A 6,355-nucleotide genomic window follows, 5' to 3' on the forward strand; every position below is an offset into this window, starting at 1 on the left:
AACGCTGCCCCAAAATGTAAAAACTGCGGAGGAGAGCATAACTCTCTGAGTCGCTCCTGTTCGCATTACATAAACGAACAAAGCATCATCAACATTAAAATTGACCGTGGAATTACTTATTTCGAAGCAAGGAAAATACACGAAGAACAAAAACAAAAATCTTTAAACAACCGACTTGACGCATCGAAGACAATCGACCCACGAGACAAGCAAATCTCCGAACTCACTTCCTTGGTAGCAGCCCTCCAACTGCAAATCAAAACACTTACGGAAAAACTCGAACAAAACAACACAACCACCGAAACTGAAGACACTGAAGAATCCGACGAAGAGATGTCCACCGCGACATCTGACTCCGAAACTTCAAACTCCACCTCGAACAATACACAGGAACACGAAACGAAAACAACCCAAAAACGCAGAAACACCCGACCAAACTCATCCGAAGAAGACCTTCGCTTAACGAACAAAAAATCACAGAAACTTGCACCCAAACAAAGCGACACCCAAAACACTCCCAAGAAAGACACCAAAAAGAACAAAAAGCGGAACGGCTAACAAACACACACGAGTTCGACTCAAAGAAACGACCCTAGCAAGCCCCAAGACACATTCTAACGGACCTACGCTCTTAAACAAACTATCTGAATAAGAAAACAACCCCCTTTTTAAAAATGACAAACAAATTAGCACTACAATGGAACATACGTAGCATCAACTCGAATATTAACAACCTCCTACTTTTAATTGACAAACATTCACCGATAATTATATCATTACAAGAAGCATACCCCCGAAGACACATAAACAACAATTACAAATGGTATTTCAAAGAATCCAATCCACCCCATCACAATGTCTGCCTAAGCATACACAAAGACTATCCTCACAAAACACTCAACACCAACACAGACCTCCCTGCCGTAGCAGTACAACTAAAATGCCCAATCAAAGCCACCTTCATCAGCATCTATCTCCAAAACCAAAACATTCCTAATCTCAACTCAAAACTACAAGACCTAATAGACAAAGTTCCCAAACCAGTCGTCTTTCTTGGAGATTTCAACAGACATCATCCCATTTGGGGTGGTAGCCATATCACGCCACGGGGGAGGGTGATAGTTGATTTTTCCATCAGAAATGACCTCATAATAACCAATCCAAACAAACCTACCAGAATCTCATCACACAACGGACATCAAAGCACACTCGACTTGGCAATACTATCCTCCCAATTAACACAACAACTACAAACAGACGTAGAAACCGACACGCATGGCAGTGATCATTTCCCTGTCATGCTGCAACTCAACGACAATCCTTCCGAATCCCAACTTCGCCCAAAGTACATATATCAACAAGCCGACTGGACTGGTTACCAACATGAAATAGACTTTTGCACAACTTATCAACAAAACTGGACAGCAGATCAATTTACAAATCTCATTCAACAAACAGCAAATAGATTCATTCCCCAAAGTTCCAACAAACCAAGAAAACGACGCAACCCCTGGTGGAATGCGGACGTAGCCCAAGCCATAAAATCCCGTAGAAAAGCCCTAAGGATGCTCCGTCGAGCAACCAAAAACAACCCTCCAACAACCCCTCACATCCTAGCTTTAGCAGAAACATATCGGACAGCCAACAAACAAGCAAAAATAATTACAGAAAAGGCAAAAGAAGACTCTCGAGGACGTTTTGTTGAAGAAATAAACCCAGACATGACCTGTCAAGAAATGTGGCAACGGGTTTCTCTCCTCAACGGAACTTACAAAAAACCCAAACCAATCCTTTACCTGAATAACACGTACACCACAGACCCAGCAGTAATAGCAGAAACTTTCAACGAACATTTTTACAATACCTCGTCTACCCAACAATACTCAATCCCATTCCAAAGAATCAAACAGACAGCAGAACTCCACGAACTCAATTTTCCTACCCAAACGAACGCTCCCTACAACAAACCTTTCGACGCTGCAGAACTTACCTGGGCACTCTACAAGTGCAAAGGAAAGTCTGCAGGACCAGATGACATCGGCTACCCACTGCTCCAAAATCTACCCCACTCAGGAAAACTGACCCTCTTATCCATATACAACGACATCTGGCACACTGGCAATATACCCTCGAACTGGAAAAATAGTTTAATAGTCCCCATACCCAAACCAGACAAAAACCCACACGAAGCAACAAACTATCGCCCCATATCACTTTTAAACTGCGTAGGAAAAGTGCTAGAGAGAATGGTAAATCGTCGTTTGGTTTACATTCTCGAAAGCCAAAACCTGCTCAGCGACGCTCAGCACGCTTATCGTGCAGGGCGCGGTACAGAATCCTATTTCGCCTCATTAGAAACAATAATACAGACATCTTTTTCCAAAAATGAACACATCTCCTGTGCAACAATAGACATCTCCAAGGCTTTTGATCGAGCATGGAGATACCCGATCTTAGATCAGTTATCGCGCTGGGGCATCGGAGGAAACCTTGCTTCCTTCATCTCCAGCTTTCTCTCAGACCGAACCTTTCAGACAATAATAGGAAACACCCGATCATCAGTAAGACAGTTAGAAAATGGTGTCCCTCAAGGCGCCATTCTCTCCCCTACACTATTCAACATCACAACACAGACACTTATAAACTCACTCCCAGAAAACATCACGCCACTCATATACGCCGATGATATCCTTCTGATAGCTACCGGCTCAACACCGAAACAAACACAACAATCTCTTCAGAAAGGACTCGACAAATTACAACAGTGGTCCCGCTTCACGGGCTACGACATTTCCCCTGAGAAAAGCAAAATTATTTGTTTTTCTCAATTTTCTGCACGCCGCTCAAAACCACTATTCATCAATAACTCTAGAATCCCAAACGTAACAAAAACCAAAATTCTAGGAGTAGTCATTGACTCAACTCTTAGCTTCATACCACACACTCAATATCTTCAATCTTCCAGCAAAACCAAACTACAGCTGTTCAAGTATCTTGGTTGCGGTAAAAAGCGAGCTTCTCGCGAAACCCTGCTGAAGATCATGAACGGCTGGCTTGTTCCGAAAATACTATTTGGCGCCGAACTCTACTCTAGAGGCGGCCCCAATATCCAAAACAAAGTAGAGAAAATATACAACCAGGCCCTGAGACAAATCTCAGGAGCTTTCCGCACCAGTCCCATACCTTCGTTAATCTGCGAATCCGGACAGCTCCCTTTCAGTCACAGTTACTCAATAGACTAGTATCAGCACAAGCACGACTCAACGAGAAAAATTTCCCAGCTCAGCCCCTCACCAACAGAACCAAAACCCTCTTCAAACAAATTACCACCAAAGAACTCTTAGAAATAGAAAAACTAAACAGACTCAAAGACAGACCCTGGAACGCAACAAAACCCAACATAGACTGGACAATGAAAGACATTAAAAAGGACAACTACAACCCCACCATTGCTCAACAACTCTTCCAGCAGCTCATCAATGGCAAGTACAAAACACATCACCACATCTACACAGACGGTTCCGTTCAAGCGAATGAAACCGGATGTGGAATATACTCGGAAACTACATCTAGCAGTCTTAAACTCAATAATAATCTATCAATTTTTTCCGCAGAAGCTTTAGCCCTCCTAATAGCGGCCGATGAGGCCACAATAGACAACAAACCTAACGTTATATTTACAGATATCCGCGAGCGCACTCCAAGCAATAGAAAAAGGAACATCAAGACATCCCTACATACAATCCATAGACGAACACCTAGACACTCGGAACATCACCCTTTGCTGGATACCGAGTCACATGGGAATCGCTGGAAACGAAGCCGCCGACCGATTGGCGAACGAAGGTCGAGCGAAACCGGACACCATCGAGACACCCTTCCCAAAGAGAGACCTCCTTCGCTGGGCCCAAGACGAAGTACGCTCATCTTGGGAACGCAAATGGAGATCGCTCATCGACGCCAAACTTCACAGCATCACACCAACCACACTACCATGGAATGACACACCGAAACCACGCGACCAACGGATCCTCACCCGCATCAGAATAGGACACACCCGACTGACTCATAGCCACCTTTTTACGAAGAACAGCCCACCACCGATGTGCATCACCTGTGGCTGCCAGCTCACCGTCAATCACATCATAGTTGAATGCAGAGCCCATACTACAGCCAGACAGCAATTCAACATCCCACAAAACCTAGAATCCGCCCTCAGCAACGACCCCACAAGCGAAGACAACATCATCAAATTCTTGAAAGAAATTAACTTATATAAAGAAATTTAACAGAAATGAAAGAATGAATAAAAATGAAAACAAACCTAATATAAAATTAAAATTAAGTCAAAATTGTTCCCCTTCCCACTCTTTCCTTTCCTTAAACTATCCCATGATTCCAAACATCTCCCAAAAATGTAAACCTAATTTAAGATAGAGATGAATGTCGCCGTTAAGGCGCAAAATCTCTTTAATAAATAAAAAAAAAAAAAATAAAAAAGTAGGTAAACGTGTTTCCACGGTTGTTTACTTCAAGTTTTGTTTGCTAGTGAAAAAGTGTTGTGATCCGAAATGCCGCGCAAGGTGTACTAGGGACAAACTAACGTGAGTATAGTGTTTAAAAATCAGTGTACGGTACCGAAATGCCTTGTCTCGTCTGTTGCGTCACGGCGCAGATTTGTCGTTCGCTCGACATTCCGCGGTCTGTTGTGTGCCGCATGCTCAAGCGTTACGCTGAGCGTGGCTCCACCGAGCCTCGCTGGAGCAGCGGCAGGCCTCGGAAGACGACGCCAAGGGCGGACCGAGCCATTGTAAACGCGGCAAGGTCTTCCCCGTTCACTCCAGCAACGCGGATTACCACGGATCTTAACTTGGATGTCACACCACGCACGGTCATCAACCGGCTGTTGGATGCCGGTCTTCGAGCCTATCGTCCGGCCAAGAAGCCGAAGCTAACGCTCCAGCATCGGCAGGCCAGACTTGCGTTCGCTAGGCGGTACCGTCACTGGAGTGTAGACCAGTGGCGGAATGTACTGTTTAGCGATGAAGTCAAGGTCAACCTTCTTGGTTCGGACGGCATGAACTACGTGAGACGGCCCCGAAACCAGAGACTGAACCCACGGTACTGTCTACCAACAGCACGCCACAGTCAGTCAGTGATGGTTTGGGGCTGCTTCTCAGGTGAAGGCGTAGATCTCAGGTGAATCCACTACACCGGATAGACGGAATGCTGACCGGGGCAGGCTACGTCGAAATCCTACGCACGGTCATGCTTCCCCATGCCCAGGAAACCCTGGCAAACCGGCGATGGCATTTCCAACACGACAACGACTCCAAGCATACATGTCGTGTTGCTCGTGCTTGGATCGGGGAGAACAATATTGGCGTTCTCCCTTGGCCGTCGCACTCTCCGGACCTGAATCCCATCGAGAATCTTTGGTCTATTGTGAAGACGATGGTCCGCGAGAGAGCCTCCTATGTGACCACCGATCAGTTATTTGAGGCAATGAAAGATGAATGGAGAAGGATTCCACCATCCACAATTCAGAATCTTGTGGAGTCAATGCCGAGAAGGTGTCGCATGGTGATAGAGAACAAAGGGTTCCCGTTAAAATATTAACACCATGACACTCTGGCGACTCCACAAGTAGGGAGTGGAATCCTTAAGAGGAGAGTTGTTAGTGCGGTCCCACGGCCTAGTTCCGTGACTCCCACACAAGTAGGCTTGTCCCTATTGACAAGAAGCCGAAAGCCTTTAGGAAGGTTGTCTACCCTCTATAATATCAAGAAAACAAAAAAAAATTGATTTGGGAAAGCAATTTTTGCATTGCTAAGGGAATTTAAATTGCACGAAATGTGCCTGATTTTAATTGTTGCTATGTTTATTTCTGGCACTGTAGCTAAATGGCCAGACAAATCCTAAAAAAGTTTAAAATAGAAAATAAAGTAGTATCAATAACTACTAACAACGCATCCAATATGAAATCAGCAGTGGATGAATTAAAATTAACGCATTTCACACACATTTCAACACATGAATTGCTTAGGAGTAACTATATGTTCTACGCTTTTAGCCATGCCGAGTGGAGCAAGTGGAGCCCGGGCAACACGCAAGAAAATAAAAACAACATCGGACGCAGACCGCGAGAGAGTAGTAGACGCCAACGCCATGGGTTACACCCCTACTCAAATATCGGAAATGCTTTCGATCAAGAGGACAACCGTGTATGGAATTTTGAAAACATATTTTAAGACAGGAGAAATAGAAGCGAAAAAAAAGCGGAGGTGCAAGAGAAAGGAAGCTTTCGGAGGCCACGGTATCGAGTATACAAAGCTGGATAGACGAGGATTGTTCC

The sequence above is a fragment of the Anopheles ziemanni genome, chromosome 2 (assembly GCF_943734765.1).
Source record: "Anopheles ziemanni chromosome 2, idAnoZiCoDA_A2_x.2, whole genome shotgun sequence".
In the NCBI taxonomy this organism is placed as follows: Eukaryota; Metazoa; Arthropoda; class Insecta; order Diptera; family Culicidae; genus Anopheles; species Anopheles ziemanni.